This window comes from Urocampus carinirostris, chromosome 15 (assembly GCF_059441175.1).
Source record: "Urocampus carinirostris isolate Australia breed hairy pipefish chromosome 15, RoL_Ucar_1.0, whole genome shotgun sequence".
Lineage (NCBI taxonomy): Eukaryota > Metazoa > Chordata > Actinopteri > Syngnathiformes > Syngnathidae > Urocampus > Urocampus carinirostris.
Window position 1 is genome coordinate 26,083,961 of NC_142363.1, and position 27,190 is coordinate 26,111,150.

Sequence of the window (27,190 nt, forward strand, 5' to 3'; positions counted from 1 at the left end):
TTTCATGCGATAATGGCTTTTACCGGAATCTGATGGATTTGTAAGAAACACTGAAGAGAAAAGATTGGATTTCAAAGAGATATGCGATAATAACCTTACAGTATGTCAGTAAGGCCTTTATCGCATACAAGTTATGCAAGTAGTTAAAAGCCATTATCGGATGCAAACAGTCTGCAACCTCAGTGGAAATGTTTAAATCTAAGCTTAAAACACACTTCTATTCTATAGCATTTGAATAACCTATATTTTATGTTGATAATATTTTTGTATTATTTGTTAATGCAACATACATTGCAGTCTGGTAATCCTGGAAGGGGGATGACCTCATGTGGTGTCCCTTCTTAAGGTTTCTTAATTTTCCTCATGTTGAGGTTTTTGTGTTTTTCCTTGCCCTGATGTAGGTTTTAGATCAGGGGATGGTGTCATAATAATCTGTAGTTTGCAATAATCTGTGGTCTGTGCAGCCCTTTGAGACTCTTTGTGATTAAGGGCGTCACAAATCAACATGAAATGAAATGATCTGCAAGTCAAGACTTCCCAAAGTGCTTAACAGTGTGCTTCACATTTACCAATAGCGGCTGTGCAGCCATGTAAGGCGCTGACCTGCATATTGGGGATATTAGGGGTTCAGTGTCTTACCCAAGGACACTTCGACATGTAACACGGAGGAGCCGGGATTCAAACTGCGATCTCTTGATCCCAAGATGAGCGCTCTACCTCCTGAGACACTGCAAAATGACTTGACTTAAATTATGGATTTTTTTAGAACTCCAATTCCAACTATGCATAAAACCTAAAATCTAAACGAAATTCAGTCGTGGTATTTTCGCATGAGGTTAACGATTTTTTTTCATACAGTGTTTTTTTTGTGCAATAAATACGCATTTTTCATATAACCTGAAAGTAATTTTCACAGGCGGAATGCGACATAGAAACACAACTACTGTTGGCTCGCAATTATCTGCATTAAAGGAAGCACATTCTGCTAGTACAGGAAGTGCACCGTTTAAAATGACTTAAATTTTCTTCTAGGTGTCTCCTGTCGTAAATCAATGGTACATGTTGACAGGTTTCAATGCTGTTGTGTTTAAAAAAAAAAAAAAAGAATTTCAACCCCTGGCAAAAATGAAAAGATTTATAGTGGTCTGACAGCTATTTTGCTTGTATTTCAATGAAAAAGCTGAGAGAAGGATGGAATGGTGGCAGCGGCCTGGCGCAAATATTTTTCCAGGAAGGAAACATGGCGTGGAAAACGAGACGGAGCTCAGCAAAGCGAATCTTTAAGCGAACACGTTACCAAAACAAATAGAAAATATAATCATCTGGTGCAAATTGTTTAGCACTCGACTGTCGTGCTTGTTAGCATTAGCATTGGTGTTATGGAACTACACTGAAACAAAAAAAAAATGTTAAAATAGAGTACAATCAGAAAAATAACAAAAATGTGTATGTATTTATACGCTTTTATTTTTATCAGCTTTCTTTTCTCAGGTGAGTCCCCACTGTTTTCGGGAAGGAAAACAAGATGGAGCTCAGCATGCCAATATTTTTGCTAAGACACTACTAAAACGTTCAGAATTGCTTCAAAAACCAAAATTTCCAGCTAAGGAATAGATTTTTGAGTCTGTTAGTGATCCCAAGAGCCAAGAAGAGAACCATAGGTTCGAGAGCGTTCTCCATTGTTGTTGGCCCCCTGAGATTCGATCTGCAACCTCGGTGGTTGCGGTGTTTAAATCCAGGCTTAAAACACACTTCTATTCTATAGCTTATGAATAACCTATATTTACTGTTGATGAGTTCTGTGTATTATTTGTTATTACAACATCCATTGCAGCCTGGTCATTCTGGAAGGGGAATTACCTCATGTACGGTCCATTCTCAAGGTTTCTCCATTTCCTCATGTTGAGGTTTTCGAGTTTTACCTTGCCCTCATGTAGGTTTTAGATCAGGGGATGGTGTAATAATAGTCTGTGATTTGCAATTATCTGTGGTCTGTGTAGCCCTTAGAGACTCCTTGTAATTAAGGGGGACCCAAATAAACATGACTTAACCTGACATGACTTTTCTTCCTCCGCGTGATCGTTCTTAAATCCGGGTTATGAGACGAGAAGTCAGTTCCTTCAAAGCTTTTATTACAGAATATTCCAACCATAAATGAGCCACAGGCAATGGCTGTAGAAATTTACAAATGCAAATACTAATGGCAATCCCTAAGATGATTACAAATCTATCACAAAATTAAACATCAAAGGGATCCCATGTGTGAATGGAGCACTGTCCCACTCACAATGGCCTGTCACCCTTAGGGGAAATTCTACTCAAGGTGCCCAACCTTTGCCCGATGAAATCAATTTTGTTAACAGGGATGAAAGCTGGTTTTTACTTATTGTGATCTTCCGCGATGGAATTTTTGAGGTAATTACATTGTCTAAAATTGATATTTCCTGTCTTTCATTGTGTATTCCAATCAAAGAAGAAAGGTATTGGACCTAGCATTAGTGCCTATGGCTATGACTTACAATAAGAATAATTAACTTTCATTTTCACGACTAAAAAATGAACAAGTTGAAAATAAAGAAATTATATAGAACTATGACTTAACATACTGTAGGCCGTGAAATTGGGAATTGTTGGGCTCCTTTTGATTTCAAACAAAAGAGACAGAGGTAAAGAACTGGCAGTGATGGGATTTGAACCCATGCCTCAAGAGAGACTGGAGCCTAAATCCAGCGCCTTAGACCGCTCGGCCACACTACCTGGTAATTGACACCCTGGCAGTAAAATGTATCTGTTGTACAGAGTCTCGAAGGTACCCGGAATGCAACAAAGAAGAGTCTATTGCTGATTGCTAAATTACAATTTAATTTCAAGATCTGACCTTAAAAGAGAAGAGAAGAAGAGATAGAGAGAAAAAAAAACACTCAGCCACACTGTCTGTAATCTTCTGGTCTGGATCAAGATGTTTTTGGAAATGTATTGATTCAACAAGGTAATGAGTTACTCCGTAATTGAAAAGCTACTGAACAATCACTTTTTGTACTCGTTAGCAATAGCATCGGTCTTAACACGGGTTTGGCTTTTCCAGCATATTTCCTTTACAACGTCCTTGGACAATGAGGAAGCGTTTCAATCACTGGAAGAGCTTTGAGAGAAAAAAGGCCGCAGCTGATTGCCTGAGTCAATCCCGATTCCGATAAAAGACGAGGCAGCGGTTCATCCGTCCGCCTTTGATGCAGCCGAGGACAATGAAAGCCAAGCAATCAATCCCCTAATTGGGTTTCGCGCTACCGCCGCGCGTTAAAAGGGGAAGGTCAATTTCTCAACGCGACAATTACTGTGTTTATTTCACAATGGTCGGAAATACGACGATCCATCGCATTCTTTTGAAAAATGGAGTTTTTGAACCACGCTCAGTACATGTTGCCGCTTGTTTTTTTTGTTGAGTTGTTATACTACCTGGTAGGTCTAAGGTCTTTATCACGATACTCAAAGTGATAATCTGACTCCAAATTGTTGAACATAAATTTACCATTCAAACCGATACTAACCTTAGCTTCTTTCCTAACAATTATGCGTACTGGTTCTGTAAGAGAGAAGACCAAGAACCCAATCAGCCGTATCACTCGAGATTTTATTCCTAACTGAAAAAAACTAATACAGTATTGGGGGCTGGGGTCCCTCTCAATACAATCAGTGCTTCCCCGTGGTCATCAGGGAGAGGCACTTTTTGCCGAGGAGCCCCGAAGAGTTATCCATACAATATTCCAATGAAGACAGCAAAAACACTACCCACTCCCGTTTTATTGGTTACATGGCGTCTACTTCGTAACATGATTATTGGCTCTCTTCTCTCCCGTTCTCTGATGACGCCCTTTGACGCGACTTTAATCGGGCATGTTTATGGACTGTACTCCCAAATCCATTCAATTGTGGACTGAGCAATTCGGAAAACACTGGACTATGTGTAATGTAAGATCAAACATTCCGGTTGTTTCCGGCAACTCTGTTTGACCCTCACCCCCCTCATCAACCCAACTGGAGTCGTCCAATTTCGTTGTCACAGCATATCCCATGTTGTAACAGTGACAATAAAGGCATATTCTATTCTATTCTATTTCTTGCGCACGTCACTCTTTGGGTGGAAACACCTCACCATCTGGATTCCCAGGAGCGAGGATTCTTCGCTCGGCCTTGGGCCCCCCTCCCCTTCGGTTTCTGTTATGTATCTCTATCGATTAAGCCTAAAATACAACTGTAAAAAAAGCACTATTCTACTTAATTGCAATACATCCTTGAACTAAAATAAAAAAAAAAACAGTTAGCATAGCACTACATGTCTGCAAAAAATAATAGAATTCTTCATACCCCGTATCCCCTTTTTTTCTGTGTCTTTTTTTCTAAAACTCTTTCTGGAGTAAATCAATCCCAAAAATGAGATCAGGATTACATATCAATGTCCATGCAATGTTCAGGTTGACACGGAGTTCACCGGCCTAGAATTTTTCCACCCGATACAGTTGTAGTATTTCTCTAACCTTGGCTTCGTTTACAATTTATTTTCAGCAAACAATAAACAAAGCTTGCGCGACATCTATATATGTTGTGTCACGAGACCGGACCAGATCGGAGGTAGGAAGGGTGAACTCATTCGCGTTAACGATCAGTTACTTTTATTAAGGAAATAAAAGTCCTCCAACACTCAGGGACAAAACAAAACAAAAACAGGCTTACAGGCAAACAGGAACTCAGACTAGGAATACTCACAAAACAGGCTTTTACTCAGAACGGGCAAACACAGGATTCCTCAAGTCAAACAGAACAGATTAATGCAGAACAGAAAACGCAATGAACCAGCCACCGGCAATACCCAAAACCCCCCTTAAGAAGCACTCACGCAAATTAGGCGATCTGCTACAGCCGGTGCCCAGGGTGCGGGGCCAGCCGGTCGCCACGGCAACCATGCTGGACATGACAATGTTGCACGCTTCAAGGGGGACAATGATAAGTGCGGTGTGCGTTGGTTGAAACTGTCTTAATCCTTTCAGTTTGCATCAACTTTTTAAAAATTTGTCATTTTGTTTCTGTGCACTCTCCCGTTTTTCTCTCATTCGTCTCTCTTTCATTCTTCTAATAGGCCAACCCTGTCACTTTCAGGGACCCCTTAGCTGCCCTTGTGCCTGATTACAAAAACAGGACTACAAGTGCAAAGGTTTTGCAAAACTAACAGAAAAGTGCTAAATAATTCATGCGCAACAAAACGAGACAACATTAACATACAAATATTATTCGATAAATAAAATAACATAATAATGCAAAAACATGACTGGGGGTGTTCCCTGTTACAAGCATCTGTCAACATTCATTCATTCACTGCATACACTCAATTATGTGGGTGTCACATATACTTTCAGGTCCATAAATATTGTGACGTGGGTACGATTATCTATTTTTTCTCTATACAGCAAGAATGGAATGTCCCTGTAATAGGATTGATTTTTTTTGTTCTCAACAACCACAATGGAATAGGTAAGGTAGCGAACTGAAAGAAAAAGAATAATTTCCGCTACTGTAATTCCAGACAAAGGATAAAAGGATGAATTAGAAGATAAAGAAGCAAATCAAAAGAGAGAAAGACTCAAGTTCCTTTGTATTTAGAAAAAGAAAAGAAAGTATCTGCATTGGAAAAGAGTCGAAAAACCTGAGACTTTCATCTCCGTCATTATCTTTCAGGGCAAAAAATACAAATTGTTAAGGGACACTAAATGGAGCTGTATTATGTAGTGCAACCGGAAACGAGAGCTAAAAAATACAAGGAAGAGTACAAACTACGGAGACTCAAAATGACAATGAAGAATCATTTTTCTTCTCATTGATCTGCCGAACCTCTTGGAAATGTTTTCCTTTTTAACACGTAATGTCAAACGTAAGCAGCACGGCGGCGCAGTGGTTAGCGCGTGTGCGGCACAGTTCTGAGGTCATGGGTTCAAATCCAGCTACAGGACTTCCTGTGTGGAGTTTGTATGTTCTCCCCGTGCTTGCGTGGATTTCCTCCGGGTGCATTCCAAAAACATGCATTTCAGGTTAATTGGCCGGTCCAAATTGTCCCTAGGTGTGAATGAGCGAGCGAGTTGTCTGTCCCTGTGTGCCCTGCGATTGGCTGGCAACCAGTTCTGGGTGTCCCCTGCCTGCTGCCCGAAGATAGCTGGGATGGGCTCCAGCACCCCCGCGACCCTACTGAGGATAAGCGGTGCAGATAATGGATGGATGGATGTCAAACCTAAAGAAATGCATGTTTATATGACAGTATGTATTTTGCTCTTGTTTTTACCACTAGGAGGTGCTAAATATTACAAACTGCACCACAGTTTAGCCTCCCTCGAGCGGAATATTGATATTGATATTATTTATTTAATCAAAATATATAATTTACTGAAAATGTTATAATCCTATTTTCCATCCATCCATTATCTGCACCGCTTATCCTCAGTAGAGTCGCGGGGGTGCTGGAGCCCATCCCATCGGCCAATTAACCTGACATGCATATTTCTGGAATGTGGAAGGAAACCTGAGTGCCTGGAGGAAACCCACGCAAGCACGGGGAGAACATGCAAACTCCACACAGGAGGTTCGATCTTATGACCTCAGAACTGTGCCGCACACGCGCTAACCACTGCGCCGCCGTGCTGCCCATAATATTATTGTGATTTATTTTATTGTGGTAATACAGTACACTAAAATAGTCAACTTGAAATCGAAGCTGTAATATAAAATGTTGCTTTGAAAGAATAAAAATGATGCTCTTTTTAAGGATTAGTTTTTTATTTTACATTTTTAAATGTGTTTTCCTGTTAAAATCGTACAATACTGTATTTGAATTTCCCTTCGGGGATGAATAAAGTATCTATCTATCTATCTATCTATTTTTAATATTATTTTCTAGTAAAGTGAGAAATATTCATTACAAAAATTTGGTGTCTAATTTTAAGACATGCTGATTTAGTTCATGTTAAGGATTCTTTATTCATTACAATAATGAAAAGATGACACGGACAACCAAAATTAGTTACTGTTACCCACTATTTGCCATATCATTGTAGTTAAATAATGTTTCTGTTTTACATGTTTAAAATATCATAGAATAAAAATATATGAAAGGGAAAAAATTATACACAACGTGACCCAAAAAATGTGTGCACACTTTGATATTAAATAGCCACTAAAAATACAATTTTTTTATATTTCAGATTTGATTTTGGAGTAAGAATGGCCAATACTCGTTCGCACAAAACATGTTCTGAAAACATTTTGGAAATGTGAAATAAGCTGAAGTGCAATGAGTTTCACACAAAGATGCCCCAACGTGTATTAGCTCTTCGTTATTTTAACATTTCCAGAGTGTTTTCAGAAATCTTTAAGGTTCTTTTGCACAAGTGTGAGATTATAATTCATGCGTTTGTTACCTCTTGTCTCGATTACCGTAATGTACGACTCTCCGGTCTCCCGAAGTCCAAAATCAAGAGCCTGCAGATGGTTCAAAAGGCTGTAGTGAGGCTTTTAACTAAGACCACTAACCTGCATTGGCTCCCTGTTAGCTTAAGATGTGATTTTAAGGTTCTGTTGGTAGTATACAAAATCATGCATGGACTTGCTCCCTCATACTTTTCAGATTTGATTTACTCCTATGTTCCAGTGTGGATTCTTCGCTCTGAAAATGCTGGTCTACTAGTGGTCCCATGAGCCAAGAAGAGATCGGCAGGTTCGAGAGCGTTCTACAGCGTTCGAGAGCATGTGGAATGCTCTGCTCTCTGAGACTCGATCTGAAACCTCAGTGGAATGTCTCAAATCTATGCCTCAAACACACCTATATTGTAAAGCTTATGAATGACCTATATTTCATGTTGACAAAATCTGTGTATTATGTGTTATTTCAACATCCGTTGTAGCCTGGTCATCTTGGAAGATGCGGTCCCTTCCCAAGGTTTCTTCATTTTCCTCATGTTGAGGTTTTTGAGTTTTTCCTTGGCCCCATGTAGGTTTTAGATCAGGAGGTTGTGTCATATAGTCTGTACAGCCCTTTAAGACTTCTTGTGATTAAGGGGTATACAAATAAACAGGACTTGACTTGAGATTATACGCCATTCTTTCTCCAAAACCAAATAAGAAATGAAAATAAGTTGATTAGCGATATAAAGTCAAAGTGTGTATGGTATATACAGTGGAACCTCGGTTTTCGAACGCCTCTCAGTTTGAACAAATCGGAGTCCGACCAAAAATTTTGAGAAATTCTTGCTTCGCTGTTCGGTCAAAAAATCGGAGTTCGAACGCCGGTAATGCGTGTGTGCGTACGCTAGGGTGCGATGCTGAGCGGCGTACGGGTGTAGATCGCTCTTTTCATGACCAACTGTTATCGCGTGCGGACGTGCTTAGTTTTGCTTTCGCTTTTAATATAGGTGTACGAAGTGTTTTAGCCCCTAATTATGCCTCCAAAGAAAGTCAGTGCAAGCAGCAAAGTTGCTACAGGTGAAAAAGAAAAGTAGTGCGTACAACTATTGCATTTAAGAAAGACATAATAGCACCACCGTCCACCTGCGCCTTCTGCTGACCACCACAAAGGTAAGAAATCCTATTCATAATTCTTTTCTTTATCCTTTTTTTATTTTGACACGTTCATGTTAGCGTAATCTTTCGTACGGAAGATTACGATAACGCAGACGTACGATTAGCCTGGGTTAGCTTTATGTTTACGTTAAACATTCAAGGTAAACAATCAGGGTGTTGGAACGGGTTAAAACAATTTACATTATTTTTAATGGGAAAAATGATTTCGGTGATCGAACAAATTGGTTTTCGAACAGGGTTCTGGGAAGGATTATGTTCGAGAACCGAGGTTCCACTGTATATTTTTCCTGATATAGATATACGGTAATAAGATATACTATTTATGTTTTTTTTGCAGTGAAAGGCAAAGAGTGCATCTTGAAAGAATTCACCGCTTTTTACGTTTAGAGAGCTGTCAATGCATCCTTTGGGGTTGCATCCCCACGCTTTTTTCCATTATCATTTTTCTTTGCTCAGGGGAGTCCCCCACTGTTTTTGTCTGGCCCCGCGGCGCACCCCCCGACAGTAGCCGACCAAAACCTCCATTTGCATTACATAATTTCATGTATTATTCAGCCAGTCGAAGGCGTCCTAGGAGGCGGTTATGGAGATAAGCGTTAGTGACAGGACTGCCTCTTGCAATCTACTGCTTTAAACAGAAAGCTTTTGTTTCGAAAGTTGCTTTTGTTTTGCTGTTTACCGGCAAACATTTGTTTTCCTTAGAGTAAAAAATATTTCATGAAGTAAAATGTTATGTAGCTTTGTGTGTTGTCTTAGCTATGTCATGCGGAACCGGGAGCTTTTCTCTCATTTAGATGTGATTTATATTTTAGCATTCCTAGATATGTTTGAAATATTCAAGTGTTTTGGGATAAGGGTTTGTAGTATACAGTATTTATAATTGAAGAACTGTCTTAAATTCAGTTTCGACTGCCCAATTTTTCGAGAAACAAGACAGCATTTCCCTGTTTTTTTTCCTTTATTTGTGTTGATTTAAAGCAGGGGTGTCAAGCTCATTTTAACTCGGGGCCACACGATAGAACCAACATTCTGTCGGGGGCCGGACTAGTAGATTAAAGAGAAAGAAAAAGAGAGATAAAGAAATAAGAGAAAGAGGGAGGGAAAAGGAGAGAGGGCGGGACAAAGAGAAAAAAAGAGAGAGAGGGCGAGAGTGTGAGAAACAAAAGAGATAAAAAGTCATGAGAGAGGGGGAAAAGAAAGGGAGAAGAGGATATAAATCCAAAGAGAAATAGAAAGACAGAAGGAGAGAAAAGACAAAAAGAAAGCGCGAAGAGAAAAGAGAGAGAAGGAAAAAAGGAAATTAGAGCAAAGGAAGTTAAAAAGACACAGAGAAAGAGACAAAGAACAACAAAGGAAGAGAAAGAGACACAGAGAGTGAAAGAGACAAAGACAGAGAGTGGGAGAAAAGGGGTGGAAGAGAGAGAGAGAGAGAGAGAGAGAGAGAGAGAGAGAGAGAGAGAGAGAGAGAGAGAGAGAGAGAGAGAGAGAGAGAGAGAAATACAAGTACACTGTCTTTGTTCGAGGCGCCTGGCTTTGGCAACATCAAGTTGACATATTTCAACCTGCAACTCGTTTTTCTCTTGCGCTTCTTTGAGTGTTGTCTCGCGGGCCAGATTCAATCCCTTAGCGGGCCTGATGTGGCCCGGAGGTTGCCTGTTTTACACCTGTGATTTAAAGTAAAACAAAATATTGGGTCATAATGTGGTAAATGTAATAGGTTTTCAAGATATTTGATACGTTTTCAAGATATTTTATAGTGTAAATGGTGATGAGTTTAAAGTTTAGTAGACACTCAAAACAAGGGGAGAAGACATAAATGGATTTTGAACTTGCAAGGAGAACAGGGAAGAGAGCCCAAACTTCAGATAGGAAATTCCAACCTGTTCTAAAAGCCCCCCCCCCTGAGGCCTTTCTTTTGATTACATCTCCCTAGGTTACAACGACAGATCCGCCCTAAAGGGTGGCCGATAGTCACAACGATGTTAATAGTGTAACCGCGTTGTACGTGTCCCACCAAAGATCCACATTCACGCTGGACTGGATGATGAGGTTTTTATTATTACAGTTTCTGCAAATGGATGAGTCACAACATTAGCTTTTTCTGCTGGGTTTGATCTCTTTGATCTCTTTGTAGTACTCTGGTTAAACTGACAACAAAGCATATCAAAGAGCTGTCTTTTCACTTTACAGAAAATACATTTTAGAATATCACAATACATTTATAAATCTTTGCATTTTAACAAGATACTTTTAACAAGAGATCGTATAGTGGATTTTTAACGTTTACAATGAATTCAACATGTTTTTCTTTACTCTGAATTTTAACCAACATCATCCTTTTTTTTTTGTATATGAAAAAATAGGAATAAAAACAATAATGAGTATAAAAATGGGTACAATTTACCTGCAAATGGATGAGTCACAACATTAGCTTTTTCTGCTGGGTTTGATCTCTTTGATCTCTACAAGGGGAATTAATATTTAGTAAAACAGAAACAAAACGAAAATAAATCAAAACAGCTTGACAAGATCAATCACATTACTATGCATGGTGAGAGATTTGTCAGCTGGGGTTATAATGTTTAAAATTAACTTATTTTGTGGAGCACCAAAAGATATGTCTTACCTTTGTAGTACTCTGGTTAAACTGACAAAACCCCGCCTCCTGGTCACATGTTAGAAGCCAAAACCAAACCCCACCCCATACCAGCAGATGGCACTGTTGGACTCAGCATTGCAGGACATTTACCAAAAACTATACACATATTTTAGCAGGAATTTCAATAAAATAAAAGTTATTATTACACCCGTTACATACACCCCCCTGAAATTCTGCTAAATATGGGAGTGCTACACTAAAAAGAAAAAAAATCACATGCCAAAAAGGCAAATACTGATGAAAAAGAGGACACGAAAACTGGTACAGTATTACAAGGAACAAACTGAAGTGCATGTCAGTTCTAAAACTCTCCCAAAAAGGAGTGTGAAAAGAAAGGAGGCGAGCAAACTCCTAACTAAGCACAGACTCAAAGATGCCTGTTACATCTCTGAAATATCAAACATTGTTCCTGTAGTTGTAAGTGCTCACATAGGCACAATTCTTGTTTCTTACTCAAGCTTTGTTACTCAAACTGAAAGTGCATCTCTACTGAACTTAAACTAGGAACTTGCAGATATTGCGGACAGATGATTGTCACCTACCACATGGTCATTCATCTGACAAATAAGACGACTAGGAGGCCTGATGGACTGGCGGACCCTAAGACCATAACGGTTAGGTTGAGCACAAATAACCTGAGCTTGAAGGTCTGGGGCAGTCAAGTCTAAACAGTCAGTATCAGGGGAGTCTGCGTCCAGATGGTCAGTGTTCAATGGGGTCTCGTCTGGGAGACCCATACCCAAAGGGATCATGTTTTCAGAGCACTGTGATGGGCTTTCCGTATTGTCACTTGAAGTATGGTCAACATCTTGTTCGGGGATGTGCTGACTTCCTCGGCTGGATGTATCAACACTGCGAGAGTCGGACTGGGCATCAGATCTGCTGTCTAGTGAGTTATCCTCTACCTCTGGATGAACTTGCTCTTCACCTGCCTGTATCACCCAGTTTACTGTATGGACATCACTGTCTTCAACCGCGTCAGGTAAATCAGGGCATACATCACTTCCATGCATAGCAGCGTCAGACTCTAAGTGTTCAGATTCGCTGGCCAGATCATCCTCACAGGGCAAGAAGCTAACAGAGAGCAGCAAATTCCTGTGAACTACCTTCTCTTTGCCCGTCAGACAATCCTTGACTCTGTAGACATTGAGATCAGGCTTGACTGATATGACTTCATACGGGGTTGACTCCCACTTGTCTGCAACTTTGCGTTTCCCCGGGACACCTCTGTTGGCGATCAACACCCGGTCTCCCACGACGAGAGGTGATCCTTTGGCCCTACGGTTGTACAGCTTGGCATGACGAGTCTGTTCTCTGAGAGTATTCCTCTGTACAATCTGAGCAGCTTCATGTAGATCTTTCTTCAGATGGCGTACAAAGTCAGAGTAGCTGACAACAGCATCATTGGTATTAGCATGTTGAAACATGACATCGACAGGGAGACGAGGGATCCTACCAAACACTAGGTAAAACGGTGCAAACCCTGTTGTCTCATGCTCTGTGCAGTTATAGCAGAATGTGAGCTGCTGCAGCATTTGTGGCCACTTTGCTTTGGGCTGAGGGGGAAGGGTTCTGATCATATCTCCCAATGTTCGGTTGAATCGTTCTGCGATGCCATTTCCCATGGGGTGGTACGGAGTGGTATGGGATTTCTGCACCCCTGCCATCTCTAGAAGCTCTTTGATCAGTTTGCTCTCAAAATTAGCTCCCTGATCAGAGTGGATACACCGTGGGAAACCATAGACAAGGAAGAAATCCTGCCACAGACGGCGAGCAACTTGTTTGGCGGTTTGATTTCTGCAAGGGAAGGCGTGCGCCATCTTGGAGAAATGATCAGTTACGACCAGGACATCTACAGACTTGTTCTCTTGCTCAGCAGTCCAAAAGTCTATACAGACCAACTCCATAGGCTCAGAGGTGACTATGTTCTTGAGTGGTGCACGGTTGTGTGGTTCCGGTGTTTTCCCTACTACACAGCGCTGACAGGATTTGACATAATTCACAACATCACGTTCCATGCCATTCCAGAAGAATCGTTGCCGCACCAGAGACAAAGTACGGTTCTGGCCTTGGTGACCTGCTGAGTCATGTAAACCTTGAAGGACTTTCTGTTTCAATGAATCAGGCACCACAAACTGGAAGATTTTCTTGGCCATGTGAGGATCTTTCCTTATTTTGTAGAGCATGCCATTCTGTATGGTGAGTCTGCTCCAATGCTTCAGTAGTTTCATCACACTAGGCGACTCGACAGCTCTCTCACGCCTGGTAGGTCTCTTGTGTCTATGCACAAAGTACATGGTCCTGCTTATTGTGTTGTCCTGTTCTTGTAAACCAACAAGCTGACTCTGTGGGAGTGCCGTTGACTGATCTCCCTTCTGCAGAAGATTGAAGTTGGCGTCTGTTCCCATCACTTGACCCACGCCACCAGTGGACTGAGCACTGAAGACAGCAGCAACCTCTTCTGATGTCACAGAACCATTGGAGCCTGATGGATTAGCCCTTTTTACTAACTCGTCTGATGTCCCAGCACTCTCGTCTACAACAGCGTGACAATTGTTGGATACTCTGAACACCTCTTGCACAGTACTGTTGTTCACCCTGTTGACTTGGTCCAAGAGCGAAGTATAGGGCTCGGTAACAAGGCGATGACCCACACATGACCGTACAAATGGCTCACGGCTCAGAGCGTCGGCTACGATGTTCTTTGGTCCAGGAATGTACTTCAGGTCAAAATTGTATGCAGCTAGCTTCGCTACCCACCGCTGTTCACACGCATCAAGTCTTGGTTTGGTCAAAATGTATGTAAGTGGGTTATTGTCGGTCCACGTGGTAAAGTGTCTTCCTTTCAACCAATGGCTGAATTTATCACATACCGCCCATTTCAAGGCAAGAAATTCGAGCCTGTGTGCAGGATAGTTGAGCTGGGAGCGAGAGAGCGTCTTACTTGCAAAGGCGACTGGTCTGGCTACTTTTCCACCAGGTGGCAGCTGTGACAGGACTGCTCCAATCCCATCAAAGGATGCGTCGACAGCCAGAATAAACGGCGCATCAAAATCTGGGTGGGCCAGAGTGACACCTGTCACAAGGTCGTGCTTCAGTGTTTCAAAGGCGTTCTGGCATGCATCGGACCAATCTGCAGGCGTCAGCTTCACTTGACCTTTCTTGCGGGCTCTCTTGTGCTTATGCTTGTCACCAGATTCAGATGTGAGCCTGAACAGAGGTTTTGCCTTCGCAGAACATGCTTCAATGAAGCTTTGGAAATACATCACCATGCCTAGAAAAGATCTGATTTTACTAGGGCATGGCGTCTTGCCATCCGACTCCATTAGATCAGTGACTTGTACGTCATTTATCGCTCTCACTTTCTCGGGGTCAGTCCGAATTCCATCCTCACTGATGACATGCCCAAGAAATTTCACAGTCCGTCTGAGGAAAAAACACTTTTTGGGTGCGAGCTTGAGGTTGTGTTCCTTAAGGCGAGTAAACACCATCTGCAGGCGTTGGAGTGCAACTTCCTCTGTGGGGGCAAACACCATCAGATCGTCGAGGTAACATAATAGGCTCATGAAATTCTGATCACCAAATATTGACATCATCATCCTCATAAATGTTGCTGGGCTGTTGCAAAGTCCCTGAGGGAGCCGGTTGTACTCGTGAAGGCCGAATGGTGAGGAGAATGCCGTGTACTTTTTGTCGTCAGGGTGCAAGGGGACATTGTAGTAGCCTGACGTCAGATCCATTGTGGAGAAAAAGGCATTTCCCCCAAGTGCGGCCAAAGCATCAGCTTGATGCGGTAGTGGGTAGGCATCCTTTATGGTTCTTGCATTAAGCCTTCTGAAATCAGTACATACCCTTAGTTCTCCATTCCGCTTCCATATGAGAACAAGCGCAGATGCATAGTCGCTAGTCGACTTCTGAATAATTCCTTTCTCTTCCATCTCGTTCAGAGTCGTCCTCAGTTTTTCATACTGACTTGGTGGTATACGTCTGTAGGGTAGACGGAACGGCTTATCATCAACAAGGTGGATACGATGTACAAACTCTTTGGCCTCTCCACAGTCCATCTTATGGCGAGAAAAGATTGACTCGAATTGTTCGATGATATGAAGGAGCTTGTCTTTACACTGCAGCGAAACCTCACATGACTTCAGGTCAATGTCTTGCAGTCCCAGAGCTTCCAATGCACGCATCATGTCCTCTTCTGACCTGGGTCGGACCTCTTTGCTCTGTACACTCTGCACGTTGCACTTGACCTCCTCTGCATTGGGCAGGTCTTCCGCTGCGATACAAGGAGACACATCTGCAATTTTCCTGTTTCTTCTCAGCACCACAACTCTGTCCGTGGGATTAAAGACTTTAACAGGCACCCATCCATCTCCCCAGAGTGGAGTAACAACTCGTCCGACAAGGACTTGTCTGGGCGCAGCCTTTGATTGGGTTGGCTCAACGACCACTGTGCTGCCCACAGACGTCCCGGCCAACTCAGATAACTTGCCCCAAATAACGTACTCGGTCCGTGGATTCAGCGTCACGCAACTCTTGATTTTTACTGTCCCTACTTTGTCTGGAATGCAGTCACCTCTCCATCTCTCTGTGTTAGAAAGCATTGACAGGAATTGACTGTGGTTATCGGACAGACCGTTGTCAGGAGTGGAAACTAATCTCCAGTAGCCATCAGTACTTTTCAATTGAGTCAAAATATATTTGATGGCATTGCTGCCAAGGATCATCTGTTCGGTCTGGCCTGGCACAACCATTACTGGTATTATCATTTGGCACCCGTAAACTGTGACGTGAATGTCGTACATATCTCTGGGAGAAACTTGGTGTCCACCGCAGCCTACAATGACATAATCATCGGCCGTGTAACTCATCATATCAGGGAATTGCTGCAGGAGGGACTTAGCCGTGTCCTCACTTACTGTACAAGCCATCGACCCGCTGTCCAACAGCGCTCTGAAAGTGGGGCCTTCTTGCACAAGTACAGGTGTGTAAAACAGTTCGTCAGTCTCCGCTATTCTCTGAAACCCCTGAAAGATCAGCTTCTTCGATGGAGGTATCTTGTTGCTATACAACTCATAAATTGATTTATTGTCTTGCATGTCAGGCTTCACATTAGTGGTGGGAGGTTTACTCAGTTGATCTGCACTGTTCTCCCCTAAGCGCAGATCAGTTAGTTTCCCTGAGGCAGCGGGACAACTTTCGTCACTGGACAATCACGTCGAGAATGCCCTGGGGCATGGCAGTGAAAGCAAAGGTTTTTGTCTCGGCAATGAGAGAGAGCACTGTGTTCGACTTCTTTGCAAATGATACATGGCTTGGCAGTGAAACCATTTATTCTGGCTCCAGGTCGCCTGGTTGGAGCTCCCCCTCTCTCTTGAAACTGGTTCGAAGTAACACGTATCAGAACTTTCTCCAACATACTAATAACGTCCGTTAGAGAGACATACTGTGGGCTCGAAGTCTGAGGTGGCTCGTGCACGAGGGTTGGACCATGGTTCACCTCAGCTTTGTGTACGGCAATTTCCGCTCTATTCGCAGGTTGTTGTAGGGAATCTGCTTTGTAGCTCTTCTCAGCGTGGTATTCATTCAGCACCTCTAGTACCTCACATGCTGACCACTTTTCGATGGTTTTTGATCTGTAAGTGAGTGCCAGTTCCTTGCATGGGCAGTTCCGAATAAACATGCGAGTAACCTCTATTTCAGGGTTGTCAAATGTTTTGCCCTGCTCACTCAAGCACTCAGAGGCAAGGTCAGCTGCTCTGTTTAGTCTCAGCCAGTAGTCATAGGGGTCTTCCTGGTCTTTGGGCAAAGTTGAATAAAAGTCAGCTAAAGGGACAGCAGAGTACTTGGTACAGCTAAAGTATTTCCTGAGAAGACTATAAATCATGTCAGGGCGGGTATAGACGTCTATATTACTGTTTCTAATGCTAAACCTAACTACATCTTTAGCTTTTCCTCTCAAATGTATAAGGATTTCCTCTGCTTGCTCTTCAAGTCTCACATCACTCCTTTTTATAAATGTCCTCATTAGATCTTCCCACTCATGTATTGTTATTGAGTCTGAGCCATCCCCAATAAATGACGGCGGTTCCTTAACCTTTCTCTGCGTTACCACCTGACTCAATCTGTTTGCTTCATCTTGTGTGGCAGCAGCGTTAGGTGCTACTATATTACGTGACTGTATATTTGTGAATATGCTATCAGCCAATTTATGTCCTATCTCCTGAATAATATTTGTCATCTGATCAGCTACACCCTCAGAAACGTCACTTGTGCTCTGAGTAAACATGTTTCAAAGATGTAAATAAGTCAAAATCGCCTGCGTAACACGTCACTGTATAGCAGTTTTAAATACTGTGAGCTGATGGCTTTATGAAATGATGTGGCAGGTAGGACAGTCCTCGGTTCGGAGAGCTTGATAGAAGTCACGGGTCACGGCACCAATGTAACCGCGTTGTACGTGTCCCACCAAAGATCCACATTCACGCTGGACTGGATGATGAGGTTTTTATTATTACAGTTTCTGCAAATGGATGAGTCACAACATTAGCTTTTTCTGCTGGGTTTGATCTCTTTGATCTCTTTGTAGTACTCTGGTTAAACTGACAACAAAGCATATCAAAGAGCTGTCTTTTCACTTTACAGAAAATACATTTTAGAATATCACAATACATTTATAAATCTTTGCATTTTAACAAGATACTTTTAACAAGAGATCGTATAGTGGATTTTTAACGTTTACAATGAATTCAACATGTTTTTCTTTACTCTGAATTTTAACCAACATCATCCTTTTTTTTTTGTATATGAAAAAATAGGAATAAAAACAATAATGAGTATAAAAATGGGTACAATTTACCTGCAAATGGATGAGTCACAACATTAGCTTTTTCTGCTGGGTTTGATCTCTTTGATCTCTACAAGGGGAATTAATATTTAGTAAAACAGAAACAAAACGAAAATAAATCAAAACAGCTTGACAATATCAATCACATTACTATGCATGGTGAGAGATTTGTCAGCTGGGGTTATAATGTTTAAAATTAACTTATTTTGTGGAGCACCAAAAGATATGTCTTACCTTTGTAGTACTCTGGTTAAACTGACAAAACCCCGCCTCCTGGTCACATGTTAGAAGCCAAAACCAAACCCCACCCCATACCAGCAGATGGCACTGTTGGACTCAGCATTGCAGGACATTTACCAAAAACTATACACATATTTTAGCAGGAATTTCAATAAAATAAAAGTTATTATTACACCCGTTACAATAGTTCATAGTAGTCAAAACTCCAAACAGCTGTGTGCTGTGCAATTACACTAAAAATAACAAACAGGCATAATATGCAATTTCCTTTGCAGGTGCCTGATATCAAAACAGAAAAAAACCTGCGTTGTGCAAGTGAAGTCAAGTCCTGTTTAATAGTGACACCCTTAATTACAAGGAGTCTCAAAGGGCTGCACAGAGCACAGATTATTGCAAACCACAGACTATGATAACACCATCCCCTGATCTAAAACCTACATGAGGGCGAGGAAAAACTAAAAAAACTCAACATGAGGAAAATGAAAAAGGCTGCAATGGATGTTGGATTAAAAGTATTACAATTAAAATAATTCGATATAAAATTAAATAAATGTGTCATTAGTGTTATTATATTTTATTATATTCACTTTTTAATGTGTTCATGAATCTGAGATTATTTTTGAAGGCACATTATTTAACCCCATGCTAGCAACTATTTTTTTTGGATCATAATGATTTTCGATTTTTTGAGGAAAAATATATGGAAAATAAACAAATATTTAGTGGTTTTTACAGGTTTTATTTTGCACAAAATCTGATTGACATCATTTAAAATGATTGAAAAATGAATCGAACAGCAGTTTTTTGCCACCATAGTCTGTATTATGTCCACACCATTTTGCCAAAATGGAATAAAATATAATATAATATACCTTTATTGTCATTGTTACAAAATGGGTTGAACATATCGTGTCAACGAAATTGGGCGTGGCACTCCAGTTTCACATTTAACAGTGAGGATAAAAGAAAACAAAGAAGATAAAGGAACAAAGAAGATAAGGTTATAATTTACACAATATTTACACAAGAAATGTGGGCATGTAGGATGTTACATACAGTTTTGGGATCGTATTAGTGCAATATGCGTTAAGTGCAAAAATAGTCAACATTGTGCAAAGTGAGCATAGGCATGAATACAATTTTACATCTGTATGAGGTAATGTGTTTGCAAGAATATATATTTCCTTTTTTTTCTCTTGGCAACGATTTGTTGATTTTTATGAAGTCAATACTTGAAGAGACAATGTGGATTATTTAGCGCCTCCTAGTGGTAGAAAAAACTTCATTGATTAAAAAGAAAAACCATAACGGTTTAAATAAAAAGCAAAAATACGTGAACTTTCATACGAGCATTTTTTTTTAAATACTCTAAGGCATTAATTTTACATAAATTGAGCCTGACCTAGAGGGAGCTGCCTTAAAAGTATTTTTTTTTTAGAAAATAAGAAGTACAAGAAAAATTGTGCTGTTTGGTCGCTTTGAGTCTGCATAGCTCGTATTCTTCTTTTTGAGTTTGTATTCTTCCTTCTGCTTTTCCCCACTCTAGAGGTCGAAAAATAAACACTTCCCCCTTAAGTGCAAAATATATAATATAAGTGTTCCTTGGGAAAAGTACAACCTATTCATATTTGAAAACCTCTACACTCAAAAAACGTAAACTCTCTTTGAGTGAGTGTGCGTGTGTGTGATTTTGCACACAAAGCTCATAAAATGAAAGCCCAGGCTGAAAGGAAAATATAGCCCCTAACATCCAATCATAGACAATAAAGTGTTTGATGAAGCCAGATAATGGCCTTTGCGTGTGTGCGGCATTTCATTACCATAGATAATAAGTCGGGAAATATTTCGATGAGACATAGACGGTCGCCAGGGCAACACACATCTTAGCATACGAAAGAATCGGGAATGCTTGCCAAGGGACGGAAACGGAAAGAAAAAAATGGATCGTGTTTGTATTCACGATTCAACAATGCATGAATTTGAAAGAAGATGCAAAAATCAAGTAGGAGTCAAAGAGGTGACCTTGGGAAACGAGAACGAGTCTATCTCGTCAGTTTGTGGGCAACGAGTGTGACCGGGGACCTGGCCAATTGCAAGCCTTTTGCTTTTCCATTACAACACATTGGATGAATTTATTCAATCATCGGTACAATCTTTGACCACCATCTGCTCTGTGCTTTGTTTGCAAAGAACAAGACTGCGAGTCACGTTTTTTGCCTTGCAAACGTCGCAAATGACCGCAGTCAGCGAAAAACGTTTGCGAAAAAGTAAAAAAAAAAAAGAAAAGCTTTTGTATGAATTGACTGATTATTTTTGTGAACGAAAAATTACCCAAAAGCAGCCTTACTTGTTACTGCGTGGACGGATTTTAGAAAATGATTTTTCTACAGAAAAGGAAACACAACCACAAAGCTGACGAATATCTTTACAAGTTAAGACATCAAAGCAACGCATCCCTCCTACTGTGACGGAAACAGGACCCACTCGCGTAACGTTTCTCACAAGTTTTAGTAGAAGAAAGGGAAAGGGTTGCGCCCACGGTCTGGGGATTGCTGGACGCAGGAAGCAGGTTGCTCTAAACGCGGAAGTGGGACTTCCGTGGAGAGCGATGGCGGTGTCGGGAACGGAAAAAAATGGGTCGGTAGCCGGGATAGAACAGCAAAAACGCGGTCGGGATCGGAAACAAGTCGAAAGCCAGGAGAAGAAAGTAGACGTGGTCGAGATCAGAAACGGATCATTATTTGGGACGGGAGAGCTGAAGTGGTCGAGATCAAAGCAGGTCGTAATTCTGGACGGGAGAGCAGACGTGGTCGAGATCAAAACAGATCGTAGCCGGAGACAAACAGGAGCAAAAAACAGGAAAGGTGAAAAAGGGCTTGCCGTGTAAAAACAGAAATCCGTAGATAATAATAATAATAATAATAATTTCCTTGTATTGTCATTCTGTGTAACAATGTACACAGAACGAAATGTCGATTGCACCTGACCCGTTGTAGCGAGCCGATGCAGCCGCAGCCAACAGAGGGCGCCGCCGACCACTTTTTGGACCGACAAAAGGGGACTGACAGGACAGAGTTTAAATACTGACAGGGAGCCAATCTGTCAACAAGCTGCAGCTGGCGCCACACAGACGGGGCCAATTGGGCGCCATGGCAACCGTGACACCTACACTAACTTGATCCAAATGAACAAATTAGGAAAGTAAAAACGCCATATAGGATGGAATACCATCTGGTTCTAACTGAACAAAACAAAAAAGGTGGAGGACGCAGGCAACATGCTCACGGGTAGATAGAACAACTACGTAATGATCCAACGCCAACCAGCTCTAACAGAACAAAACATGAAAGTAAAATGACATGAGAAAATTCCCACGGGAAATACGTTGCAATACAGAAACATAATGTTCAAACATAAACTAGATCCAATTCAACAAAACATGAACAAAAATAAAAAGTAGGAACAGGATATCGCGGAATACTAAATGGATCTAACGGCACAAATCATAAAAGAAAGAGGACGCAGGGAATATACTCATGCGCGGATATAACTACTAATGTTCCAGCACCAACCAGCTGTAGCAGAACAAATCAAGAAAATAAAAACACACAAGGAACATTCCCACTCCTGGACGGAACAACAAGACCATAAAAAACTGAATAATGCAGGAACATGATGTTCAAACATCTAAATCAACAACAAAAAAAACAATAGAAAATAAGATGTCTGGGTGTTCAACACTGTTTGGGACTGGGCACAGGTGTGTGGTGATGGAATAGATCTGTGCCCATGCCGGGCTATTGTCATTTTCATTTCCACTACCATGATCCCAGGTTTGTTTCTGGCTTCTTTGTTACTTTACTCCTTGCATTTTCCAGTTCCGGCTTGTTTTTTTCTGTGGTTTCTTGTTTGGGCACTTTGTTGGTCGCTTTGCACCCACTTGTTTGTTTGGTACTTTGGTCCTATTTTTATTAATAAATACCGTCCTTGTTTGGAGCATCTCGGTTTCCATTTCAAGAACCATTAAAGAGGAATAGAGTAGAATAGAAATGGTTCTGACTGGACAGAACACAAAAGAAGTAAGAAACAGAGAATATACTTATGTGGGGATAGATCCGACACCAACCAGCTCAGAATAAAACATGAAAGTAAGACACCATAAGAAACATTGCCACATGTGGACAAGGCAATCATGAGATTGCAATGACAACAAAAACCGTAAAAAAATAATGTGGGCACACTAACTAGTTGTAACTGAACAATGACACGAAAGAAAGAGAACGCAGAATATGTTGGACAACTAACTAACTCTTATGAAACAAAACATGAAAGATGACACAGACCCACAATAACCGGGTTGCGATGACCAATGATCATCAAATCAAGAAAGAATATTCTAAGTTACTGACACCACCTTTAAAATAGGAAGACTGTATATATATATTTGTCAGGACCAGAACGGAAACAGGACCCAATTGCGTTACGTTTCTCACAAGTTTTATTGAAGGAAAGAGGAATGGCTGATGATCCGAACACGGAAGTGGATCTTCCGTAGCGAGCGATGGCGGTTTCAGGGATGGAAAAACGGGTCGGTAGCCGGGACTGGGAGAGCAAGGCCTGGTCGGGGTCGGAAACGAGTCGTAAGCCAGAACGGGAGAGTAGATGTAGTCGGGGACAAAAAGAGGTCGTAAGCCGGGACGGAAGAGAAGACGTGGTCATGATCAAAAACCGGTCGTAGGCGGAGACAGACGAGAGCAAAACGGGACAGGTGGGAGTCAGGGTCGAAAAAGGCTTGCTTAGTAAACACTGAGGTTCGCAGACGGAATGACAACAGGGGATTGACAGGACAGGGTTCAAATAGTGACAGAGAAGCCTATATATATATATATATATATATATATATATATATATATATATATATATATATATATATATAAATAATCTTTGTAAAATCATATCTTTTAGACCTCAAATAACTAAATTTCACTGAAAGCATAAATAGAACATGACACAACAACAAGTACAGAACATTAAATTTATAGCGCCAAAGACGTATATTCACATCATTTCATTCTCTTTTTTTACAATAAGGGGTTTAAACAGGTCTAATATTTTTTTGTAATTTGAAAAAACTTAAAGAAGTAAGGCGCATAATTTTGATTCGTTAAAGGAGATGTATGGAATTTGGAATTTATTTACTCGTTGCCGCCATCTCCTGGTTCATGTCATCATTGCAGCCTCCCTCTGCTCGGTCATGATGCACATGCAAGCACATGCATTTTCGAGATGCATTCAAATAAACTGTTCTTTTTTCAACTTTTGGGGGGTTTGGGTTGGCATTTGGACACTACTTGAAGCAGGTTGCTTCTTACTTTCACCATTTTCATGGTACACTAACATATAAGAACAAAAACGAATCCCGCGGGGACAAGCAAGACAGCAATTCCCCCACCCCCAACTCCTAGTACCTAAAGTGTTCTGACCTCGAAAGAGAAAAGCAGATAGGCGCAGTGGAAAATAAGGCAGAAGGACTCTTTGAATTCAGTGTGACATTTTTAACACATCCTCAATGGAGATAATCTTCTAATTTCAATCTTTTAAGGACACCTCAAACGACAAAGCTCAATCTTTGTGCTGTTTTTGCTCTAACGCCTTTAAATGCATGTGATTTCACAAAAAGCAGCAGATCAAATATTAATCCCGTTGCTCCACCGGGCTTTTTTTTTTTCGGAATCCCAGGAGCAAATTGGCCTGGTATGTTCCCAGGCCAGCTGAAAGAAGATAGCACTCCAGATGGAGCCCCGCATTCTTTTAAGCCCGACGGTCCACATGAACAAGTATCCCAAACTCGTTTCTGAACCTTTCTCGGAATCTGGCTCCCCGGTTTTGTTTTTAACATCTTGCGTCCCTTCACGTTGTTCAACTTTGCTTCGTTAATTGTTTCTGACTTTTTTCCCTACATTTGAATTACAGCAGTGGAATGATGTGACTAACACAGCCTGGCAGAACTTGAAGGTTCTTTTGTGATCAATTTCCATCCGTGCCCCTTTCATGTGCACTCAGAATGCGATTTGGGACTAGTAACAGGAGCCGCCGGGCTGGGCCCCCATTAAGGGGGGGCCCATGTGCTGCCACTCGTCTGAAACGATATTAAAATCCACTATTTATTCTTTTGTTAATGCGTGGGCACATCAAATTTGCAATCAGTTAATATTAAAACCAATTGGGATGGGATCTGTATCTTTTAAATTGGATTATAATCTGAAACTATACAGAAAAAGAGTAACGTTTAGGCCACAGTAAACCAGACCCTTGCTATTGTAGGTATGGGCTTTGGACGCACCACTAATCCAAAGTATAACCTGACGGACGGATTACTTTTCATTATTTGGGATTTTCCTCAAAAAATACTTCTTCCAGAATAACGAGGGATGTTTGCTTCAATATTCCTTTTATACTATAACCCTCCTATTTAAACTCAGTGCTCCCATTCACTCCTGGTCACTCCGTCAACGAACCTCTGCAATTGCAAGACGTGTATTTTGACTCTGTCCGGTATCTTGCTCCAGAATTTGGTATCGATCCAGTCTGTCCCGTCTTGTTCGGTATCTTGCTACTGGATACATGAGCAAGACACTGGACAGGACGAGACAGCCGGGATCGATACCGGATACTGGATACAACAGCAAGATACTGAACAGGACGGGACAGCCGGGATCGATACCGGATACTGGATACAACAGCAAGATACCGAACAGGACGGGACAGACTGGATCGATACCGGATACTGGATACACGAGCAAGATACCGGACAGGACGGGATCGATGCCGGATACTGGAGCAAGATACCGAACAGGGCAGGGCAGACGGGATCGATACCGGATACTGGATAGGCAAGCAGGATACCGGACAGGACAGATGGGATCGATACCAGATACACGAGCAAGATATTGGACAGGACGGGACAGTCGGGATCGATACCGGATACTGGATACTGGAGCAAGGTACCAGACAGGACGGGACAGACGGGATCGATACGGATACCGGAAAGGACAGGACAGACGGGATCGATACCGGATACTGGATACACGAGCAAGATACCGGACAGAATGGGAAAGACAGGATCGATACTGGATACTGGAGCAAGATACCGGACAGGACCGGACAGACGCGATCGATACCAGATACTGGATACACGAGCAGGATACCGGACAGTCAAAATGCAAGTCTTGCAAGTGCAGAGGTTCGTTGACGGACTGACCAGAAGTGAATGAGAGCACTGAGTTCAAATAGCAGGGGAGCCAATCAGGCAACAAGCAACAGCTGGCAGCAAACGAGCGGGCCCAAGGAAAGGCCAATGGGCAATCGTGACAAATATGTATGTTTAAATATAGTTTTAAAGTGTAACCCTGCAAAGTAATCCTAATTTTAATTTATTTTTTAATGTAACCGTAACGGAATACAATTACTTTTTAATTATGTTGTTACATGTACTCGGTAACTCCCAGACACTTGTTATAGTACTGTAGTCCAACACTTCCAAGTATTGGTCTTTCCTGAACTCATCAAACTGTGAATTGAGCAAAGAAAAACAACCATGAAGAAATAGCAATTTTTGAGATGAAGCACCACCTAGTGTCTTTCTGTGCATGCCACAGTCACTCAGTGCTTTTCTTTCTTAAATCAACCTACGTTTTCTCGTCTAAAATGCACTTAAATACAACGACAACATCGCGTGTATCGGTTGGTAACAGTCTTAAACGTCCCAAAGCTGTCTTAAATCACCCGTATTGCTCTCGCCTGGTTGTTTGCCTTGAAAGCGGGTGCGCGGTGGGCGAGACAATGGCGGCCCCTCAAAGCATTGTGTACGACGGTAGAATTTTTCCAAAGCCGTCATTAAAAACGGATTTGCTCTTTTGTGGGACGTGCCGTTAGTTAACCCAACAAAGGTGGCTGCGGCGGACCCCCGCGGGTCTCTGGGGGGACTTCCGCTACTTTAATCCCGCACCGCCTCAATTTCTAACTCCAAAACGTTCTCGAACCTTTTCTGTGCCTTCTCTGCCCGGCAACATATGATGAAGCTGACAAAAAAAACGTATTTATTTAAACTTCAACCGATTTGATACTGTAAGTTGACAGACTCTTCAATTAATTGTAGCGGGTTTGAGTGATTAAAATTGCTTATCGTGAGTACAGATTTTATAGTTAAGTTGCAATATTCAAATATGTCACTGTATACACAGTCATTTTTGTATGTTTTTAGTTCATAACCTTTTTATCTTTTCTATTGTTTATACTGTTACTCTTTCACTTATTTTATTTTAATACACTTCATGATTATTCATTTATCTGAGTATAATTATTTGACTTCTTGATATATCAATTTATTCAGTTGTTATTCAGAATCCACAATGTTTCCGCGGTTTTTAAATTAGAAGGCTCTGAACGTCTAATTTAGGTTTTGTTTTCATCATTACCCTCCTAGTATGAAAGTGAGTGTCAGCCTTTAAAATAAAGTGAACTTCTGATTGTAAAGCCAATGTTCTATACCTCACATGTGCCAGGTATATTCTGTAATTAAAACTGTGACTTTGTGATAATACCTCCATCCATCCATCCATCATCTGCACCGCTTATCCTCAGTAGGGTCGCATGGGTGCTAGAGCCGATCCCAGCCATCCTCAGGAAGTGGGCAGGGTACACCCTGAACTGGTTGCCAGCCAGTCGCAGGGCACACAGGGACAGACAATTCGCTCGCTCATTCACACTCAGGGACAATTTGGACCGGCTAATTAACCTAACATGCATGTTTTTGGAATGTG

The 27,190-nt window shown here is 41.4% G+C and overlaps 1 non-coding gene across 1 annotated transcript; it reads right to left on the reverse strand.

The window, feature by feature from the left end:
• Nucleotides 1–2,675: 2,675 nt before the first annotated feature.
• On the reverse strand, nt 2,676–2,757 carry trnal-uag (transfer RNA leucine (anticodon UAG)). The gene has a single exon. It is a non-coding gene; the product is annotated as a tRNA-Leu (tRNA).
• Nucleotides 2,758–27,190: the final 24,433 nt, after the last annotated feature.